The sequence below is a fragment of the Pituophis catenifer genome, unplaced genomic scaffold, assembly GCF_029215685.1.
Source record: "Pituophis catenifer annectens isolate HBS135680 unplaced genomic scaffold, rPitCat1.0.hap2 SCAF_12, whole genome shotgun sequence".
In the NCBI taxonomy this organism is placed as follows: Eukaryota; Metazoa; Chordata; class Lepidosauria; order Squamata; family Colubridae; genus Pituophis; species Pituophis catenifer.
The window spans coordinates 3,149,185-3,157,654 of NW_027256892.1; positions in this window are offsets into that span (position 1 = coordinate 3,149,185).

Here is an 8,470-nt window from a genome sequence, read left to right on the forward strand (position 1 = left end):
AAGAATCTGAACTACTAATGGCAAAAACAAACTGGGGGTAGAATGGAATTCAAGGTGGGCTGGACTTTGATCTCTTGTGGGCACCAAGGGACTCAAGGCTAATGATGCATTTGACTCCTCTCTCAGGCTCAGCTTGGTCATCTCCTATACCTTAACATTAAAGTTGATGCATCCTGTCCAACTGGATCAAGATTATTTTGCGTATATTTTTATAGATGTGCATGTGTATTTATGTGCAACTGTATTGTTTTGAAGAGCTACTTCCTCTAAAACACCTCTATGTAAAATTGAGAGACTGTGAGTTCCATTCCTGCCTTAGGAACAAAGCCAGCTGGATGACCTCGAACCAGTCATTCTCTCTCAAGGAGAGAAAGCAAATCACTTCCAAAATTTTACCAACTACAAGGACTTATCCAGGCAAGTCAGAAGTCAAGAGTAACTTGGAGGAAAAGGAGGAGGAGGAGGAGGAGGAGGAGGAGGAGGAGGAGGAGGAGGAGGAGGAGGAGGAGGAGGAGGAGAAGGAGGAGAAGGAGGAGGAGGAGGAGGAGGAGGAGGAGGAGGAGGAGGAGGAGGAGGAGGAGGAGGAGGAGGAGGAGAAGGAGAAGGAGAAGGAGGAGAAGGAGAAGGAGAAGAAGGAGAAGGAGAAGGAGAAGGAGAAGAAGGAGAAGAAGGAGAAGGAGAAGGAGAAGAAGGAGAAGGAGAAGGAGAAGGAGAAGAAGGAGAAGGAGAAGGAGAAGAAGGAGAAGGAGAAGGAGAAGGAGAAGGAGAAGATGATGATCTAAATTCCAGGCCACTTTTACTGGAAGACTTATTACTTCACTTCTGCCACGGTTATTCAGCAAGATTGTGCCTACAACTTGTGATTTTACGGTCAGCTTTTCCATTAACTCTACTTGTCACAAACCCAGACTGTGAAGCATGCAGAGCCTGGATAGCTCTGCAGACTAAAGCACTGTAATTTAACACCAGCTGTCTGCAATTAAAGTAAGTTCAAATCTCGCCAAGGCTCAAGGTTGACTCAGCCTTCCATCCTTTCTAAGGTAGGTAAAATGAGGACCCAGATTATGGGGGCAATAAGATGACTTTGTATAAAATATACAAAAGTATGAAGGTGATTGCTTAATGCATTGTAAGCTGCCCTGAGTCTCTGGAGAAGGGCGGCATATAAAATCAAATAAAAAAAAAATAGTGATGACATAACTCATGGGATGTTGTGATGGTTGTAAGTGTGAGGACTAGTAAAGTTATCTTTCAGCACTGTTGTGACTTTGAATGGTTACTAAACAGGGTAGTTGATAAGTGAGAACTACCTATAATGGGGAGTTTTTCTTTGTGGTGTTCAATGCAGTGTCACACCACAATTGCATTTAGGGATTCATCCTTTTCTGAAATATATAAGAAGCAAAAAATAATGACAAAGTTTATCATATTCCCTTCATATTCTATTTGACCTAGATATTGAAATATATTTTTTCAAATAAAAATAATACCCTTATATTTGCTTGGGACACTTGACAGTGAGATAGGCAGCATGTAAATTTAATAAATAAAGATTATTATTTTTTTCCCATTGTTTCCCTTTTAGAAGGGAAACATTTATATCCCTGAATATACCCAGGGCATCAGAATCAGAATGCCTTGAATAAAATGAAGATAATTAAGTCTGAGTCTCTAAAATATTGGGAGGGTAAGAAAAATAAGCTATTGGACCAACAGTTGACAAATTGTTGGTCCAATAATTAATAGAAGTTCTAGACTACCTCTCCCTGTGGGTATCTGCCCATCCAGGGGTGGGCTGCTGGGGGTTCGCAGGGGTTCGGGAGAACCTCTAGCTAAGATTCTGTGCAGTTTGAAGAACCCCCCCAAATCTGACTCCTGGCTGGCCCCATCCACCTTTCCCCTCCCCTCCCAGGGGTCCCCATGTGGCCCATTTTGGATGCAGGTAAGTGTAGGGTGCGCGCCGAGGCTCAGGGAGGACGAAAAATGGGCCTACCAGAAGTTCAGAAAGGCTGGAAACAGGCCCATTTCTGGCCTCCAGAGAGCCTCCAGAGCCCGGGGAAGGCAAAAATGCCCCCTCCCCCCATGGTGCAGGAGGCTGACTTGGCCATGTCCACTATGGCCACGCCCACCCAGCAACTGGGCAGAGAACCTCTTAATTTTTTTTTAAGCCCACCCAAGTATGTCAGATAGGATAGTCATGTTCCAGGTCCCTTTTCTCACAAACTATAATATGGTAGGACTTTAGAGATGTACCTTCTCTGTAGCCAGCCCAGCTATTTGGAATAATCTCCTATTCGAAGATCTTGCCTCAAGCATTGGGCTTCAATGGGGCTGTGTCATACGTGTGATCTGGCACCTATTGGTCTATTTTTGTTTTTATTGGTTGTTGTGAACTGCCTACAATCCCTGTGTGAGCTAGGTCAGTGGCCTCCAACTTCAAATTAAAAATAATAATAATATATACAAATTGGTACCTTTTGAAAGCTCTTGTGGATATTTTATAGCATTAAACAACTACAAGATTATTCTCCCTCTGCTTTTTAATCAACTATTTGTATCAGGACACCTACATTTTTTAAAAAGTAAAAAAAAGAAATCATTGTCCTTTCTCTTTTGTATTCCCAACACTTGGGAAATTACTTTCCAGTGCAATTACTGACTGCATGGATTAAATCTTCCCCTTTATTATCATTTTAGCCTGCTATCTTCTGTACTGTTTACTCATGCTGATAAAACCAGAAAATTGCTCATTGCCCTTACTGATCATTTTGCATTTGCTTTCTCAGCCAGAATATCTTATCGGCCTTCATTAAATTCAAAGCTAGGACATTGGAATTATAATCCAGGAAGCCTAGCCGTTTGCTAGACCATTCATAGTCTTATTTCTCCACCCTTATTTCCTCTATATTATGGGATATGGCCTAGTCATTTTGCTGTCAGAATTTAAGGACAAAAGGGACTGGATTGGAAAGTGTATTTTCAGAATTCTCAAGAATTCAACTCAATATATAGCTGGGAAGTATCGAAATCATTAAATAGCAATAGTACTTAGACTAGCACTTCATAGTGCTTTACAACACTCTCTAAGCAGTTTACAGAGTCAGCCTGTTGCCCCCAACAATCTGGGTCCTCATTTTACCAACCTGGAAAGATGCAAGGCTGAGTCAACCTTGAGCCAGTCAGAATCAAACTCCTGGCAGTGAGCAGTGAATTAGCCTGCCAGGAGTTCAATTCTGACCAGCTGAACAGACTGTGCACAACAAGGTACAACAAGATCCAGAGACACTCCGAAGAAATGGGACTATCCAGTGGCTTCTGTCCTTTGCAATTGTGGTGACATGCAGACAACAACACATATGTATACCTGTCTTTGTGTCCCAATCAGTGTACACTTGAGGATCTCATGGCAGCATGACAGAATACAATTAATATTGTTAATTGCTGGGCAAGGTCTGTTTAACTTGTACATATTTTAATCTTATATTTTATATTTTAATTGTTATTCATATAGTATGCCTTATTTTAATTGTGATGCTTCTGACACAAATAAACAAACGAACCCAATATATGTCTCACCACTTCTATAGCATGCATATTGCCCCCAACGATCTGAGTCCTCATTTTACCCACCTCGCAAGGATGGAAGGCTGAGTCAACCTTGAGCCTGGTGAGATTTGATCTGCAAATTGCAGGCATCCGTCAATCAGCAGAAGTAGCCTGCAGTACTACATTCTAACCACTGTGCCACCACAGCTAATTATGATAGGATAGGATAGGATAGGATAGGATAGGATAGGATAGGATAGGATAGGATAGGATAGGATAGGATAGGATAGGATAGGATAGGATATGAACAAGTTAGAAGATTGCTGCAGTGGTAGTAGAATGACCCAAGTTCTATAGATTTGCTCTAACATATGATACCTTTATGTCAGACTTGGTGAGCAAAGTTAAAATAAATAAGCAAACAACATCTCCCATAACAATGCAGATGAGTTACTTTTGCTTATCTGCTAGCACAAAATAAACATATGGAAGGGGAGAAATTAATGGATATAATTTTAAACTTCAGGGAATGTTCTTTTTCCCTGACACATATATTCTAACATTCCCCTGAAGTCTTTTTGGTGTAGTTATTAAACAGTTGGAAAAGGACTAGAAAGAATCAGTTTCAAATCTCTCTTCAGCAATTAAACCCACTGGATTATTTGTATAAGCATAACCTACTTCGTAAGATTATTATGATTACCAAATGAGTTGTGCAAAAAAAAAAAAATTATGGCACAGAAACAAACAAACTGGAGCAAACAAACTGAATGCATATTAGTTGTCCTTTGAGTCAGATAGAGAAGACCCTGAACAGCAGTGCATTCTATCTATAGTCAGATGCTTGATGTTTTGCTGGTTATTTCAGTTCTCACCTTGTTCTCTAAGTCCAATCTTTTATTCGGCCCTGACTGCACTTCAATTTTAACTTTTAGTGTCTAGCTCCAGAGTGCTGCAGAAACTTCTGACTCAGGGTTGACTAATCACCACTAATTAATTCTATTGTAAAAAAAAGTGAACATATTCCCTTAAGGCTGTGTAAGGAACTGGAGCTCTTTTTTTTTTTTATTATTATTTTATTTATATGCCGCCCTTCTCCGGAGACTCAGGGCGACTTACAATGTGCTCAGCAATAGCCTTCATCCTTTTGTATATTTATACAAAGTCAGCTTATTGCCCCCACAAACTGGGTCCTCATTTAACCTACCTTAGAAAGGATGGAAGGCTGAGTCAACCTTGAGCCTGGCGAGATTCGAACCTGCAGAAATTGCAGGCAGCTGGTGTTAATAACCAGCTTAATAACAGGGTGCCTTAGACCACTGTACTACCAAGGCTCTTTCAAAACATTTCTTCACTCCAGCAAGTGAACCGAATATTAGGTTTTGGCAAACCATCTGACCCAAATTTAATATATGCAGTTGCAAAGATGAGTAGAAAGTAGTATAAGTTAAGATGTTGGATATTATTGTTTTTGTTGTATGGTGGTGTTAGATTAGCCAGGAGAACACAATGCTATTGCAGAGTAGTAGTTTGGCTGCCAAGTTACCAGCTCTGTTGTAGGAAATGATTTTGTGTTCCCAAGGTGCACCACAAGAGGGTGAGCTGGCTTCACACCAGAAATAAGACAAGCAACTCTTCCTGCAGTGTCATCCTATGCTCCCTCCCTTCCTGGAGCCACCTTACAATTGGATCCTGCAGCCAGGAAGGTTCAGAGCTGGCAGGAATCTGACTGCCTGTATGGAGCACCAGCTCATCTTCCCACTGAAGTGGTACCTATTTATCTACTCACACAGAACATGCTTTCAGACTGTTAGATGGACAGAAGCTGAGGCAAGTGACCGAAGCTCACCCTGCCACACAGTAGCAGGGGGTCAAACCGTTGGAGCGGAGACCATCTCCAGCTTCATTAAGCCCCTGAGCTGCCGCGCCTCTAAGACGTTGGTTTACTATTGGAATTAAATTGTATTCTGAGTTGAATAAACCGAAAGGAAAGTAACCATCCTTCAGATCGTGCATCTATTCCCAAAGTTTGCAATTCATGCTTCAAAAACAAGATATAAAAATATACATCTTAAGGAAACGGCACAAGAAAGCAACTTCCATTTTCATTTATGTACTGTTTGTTTTTGATATCCCATAGAATTCATTAGCACATGTTTAAAAACAGAACGTTGTCTCAGAATTAGGATCATAAAAGTGAAAATATAATGAATGCTATTGGATTTGCCATTCCGAACGGCAGGATAGAAAAGGTCACAGGCTAAATCTCTGGCATCTGCAGCGAAAGTTCCCACTTGACGCAAGACAAAACAATGACAAGAAGAAAAGCGAATGCTATGCTGGATGGAGCTTGTTTATGTTCCTAAGGAATTTACACAGGCCAAATAGAAGATGATTTGTAGATTCCTTGACAAGCGAACAATTGACACTTCGCCATGTTTATAAGATTTTGCGCAAGTTAAGCTCCCTGTTTGGGTCTCTGAAAGGCTGATGCGACCAGCTTGGTATCTTTTTGGTGTTGTAAAATCACTTCTTCTTTCCCTTCATTGGCTTGTGCCCTTCTAGAAATTAACCACTTGCTTAGTATTCAGCGCTCAGCTTCTTCATTCGATAAAATCAGCATTTTCGGAAAGGCAGGCTAGGTGCAATTGCAAACTGCCTCATTTACAGCTTAAATCACTCAGAAAAACCATCCTGTCTCAAACTCAAACTCCAACAATCTGAGTTCTCATTTCCACCAAGGAAATGTCTCCTTTATCTCTATTATCAGCACTCGGATTGTTCAATATTTCAAGCTTATTTATGCTTTTGTTTTCCAGCAGAGTCAATTTCTCCTACGCCTGCTTTTAAATGCTGACAAAGGATCGTGGGGGGTTTTTTTCTCCTAGTGTAGGAATGAAAATATCAGTCAATTATTATTTTTTATAAAAATGAGAACAAAGGATTCCTTCACAGGAGGTAAGTATTATACTAATGCAGCAAGCCTGCTGCATGCTGATAAACGATTATGTGGTTGTCAGAGTTCTGATCTCATTTCTGTTCTGCAGTGAAATGAGGGATAGACACAATGAGGAGTTGTAGCTTAATGACAAAGGTACAAAGATGAAAAGGAGATAAAAGGGAATGGAATGGAATGGAATGGAATGGAGTAGAGTAGAGTAGAGTAGAGTAGAGTAGAGTAGAGTAGAGTAGAGTAGAGTAGAGTAGAGTAGAGTAGAGTAGAGTAGAGTTGAGTAGAATAGAGTAGAATAGGGTAGAGTAGAGTAGGGTAGGGTAGGGTAGAGTACAGTAGAGTAGAGTAGAGTAGAATTTAGAGTAGAGTAGAGTAGAATTTAGAATAGAGTAGAGTAGAGTAGAGTAGAGTAGAATAGAATAGAATAGAATAGAATAGAATAGAATAGAATAGAATAGAATAGAATAGAATAGAATAGAATAGAATAGAATAGAATATTGGGAATGGAATGGAATGGAATGGAATGGAATAGAATAGAATAGAATAGAATAGAATAGAATAGAATAGAATAGAATAGAATAGAATAGAATAGGAGTAGGGTAGGGTAGGGTAGGGTAGGGTAGGGTAGGGTAGGGTAGAGTAGAATTTTAGAGTAGAGTAGAGTAGAGTAGAGTAGAGTTTAGAATAGAGTAGAGTAGAGTAGAGTAGAGTAGAGTAGAGTAGAATTTAGAATAGAGTAGAGCAGAGTGGAGTGGAGTGGAGTGGAGTGGAGTGGAGTGGAGTGGAGTGGAGTGGAGTGGAAAGGAACGGAACGGAACAGAGTAGAGTAGAGTAAAATAGAATAGAATAGAATAGAATAGAATAGAATAGAATAGAATAGAATAGAATAGAATAGAATAGAATAGAATAGAATAGAATAGAATCTTCATTAATTTAATCATTTGAACATATTGAAAATATAAAACTAATACAAATATACTGTCAGGCACAAAAGTTCAGGACCATAAGTCAAGCTGTAGCTCAAAAAGTTTTATTGCTAACACCTATACACAAGAATCTTTTCAATTAACAGCATTAAATTGGCGCTAGATAAGGGACAATGAAACTTAAGGGAGTTGGATTTGGATGTCTAATGGCAATGCAAGGACTCTCAACAGATGATGCATTTAACTTCGCCCCCAACTCTGCTTGCTCTTCTCCTACATATGCAAGTAGATTTTTTTTTAAAAAGATTCATAGTAAATTGTCACCCCAAAACCCCAATCTGATCTAAATTGTCCGTCCTCTTCTAAATGACCTTTGTTATAAAGAGTGAAGTCTTATTAATGATATGCAGGTTCATTCTCTCCAAAAAGTAAAATAGTTTCTCCCTCTGTTTTTTTTTTTGTTTTTTTTTACTGTTTAAATAAAAATCTCAAAAAGCAACCCTTTTTGCATAGTACACTTTGCATTTAAAAAGGATGTGTCCAATCTTTTCAACAATTGGTGCTCCACAAATGCACAATCTTTCTTCAAATGGATCTCCATGAAATCTACAGTATCCTACTAGGGAGTCTAGCTGGATGAAATATGCTTTAGAAAAAGCTCTTGTGATATGTTGAGGCATATAATTTGTTAAATACTTTTCTAACTAGGAGAAAGTAAGTACCATATTTTTCCGAGTATAAGACGCACCTATCTTTTTTGGTGAGGAAAACAAGGAAAAGAAATCTGTTTCTGCCTCCCTGCAATTTTGCCTCCTTGCAGCAAACAGCAAACAGCAAACAGCTTGCTTTACTTTCATTTTCGTTTTCAGCATAGCTTGATTAGCACAAGAAAAGAAAAACTGCTCCCAGCAATTTACCTCCTTGCAGCAAGCAGCAGAGGCCCATGCAGCCCGTAGAGCCTTGGTAGTACAGTGGTCTAAAGTACCCTGTTATTAAGACCAGCTGCCTGCAATTACTGCAGGTTTGAATCTCGCCAGGCTCAAGA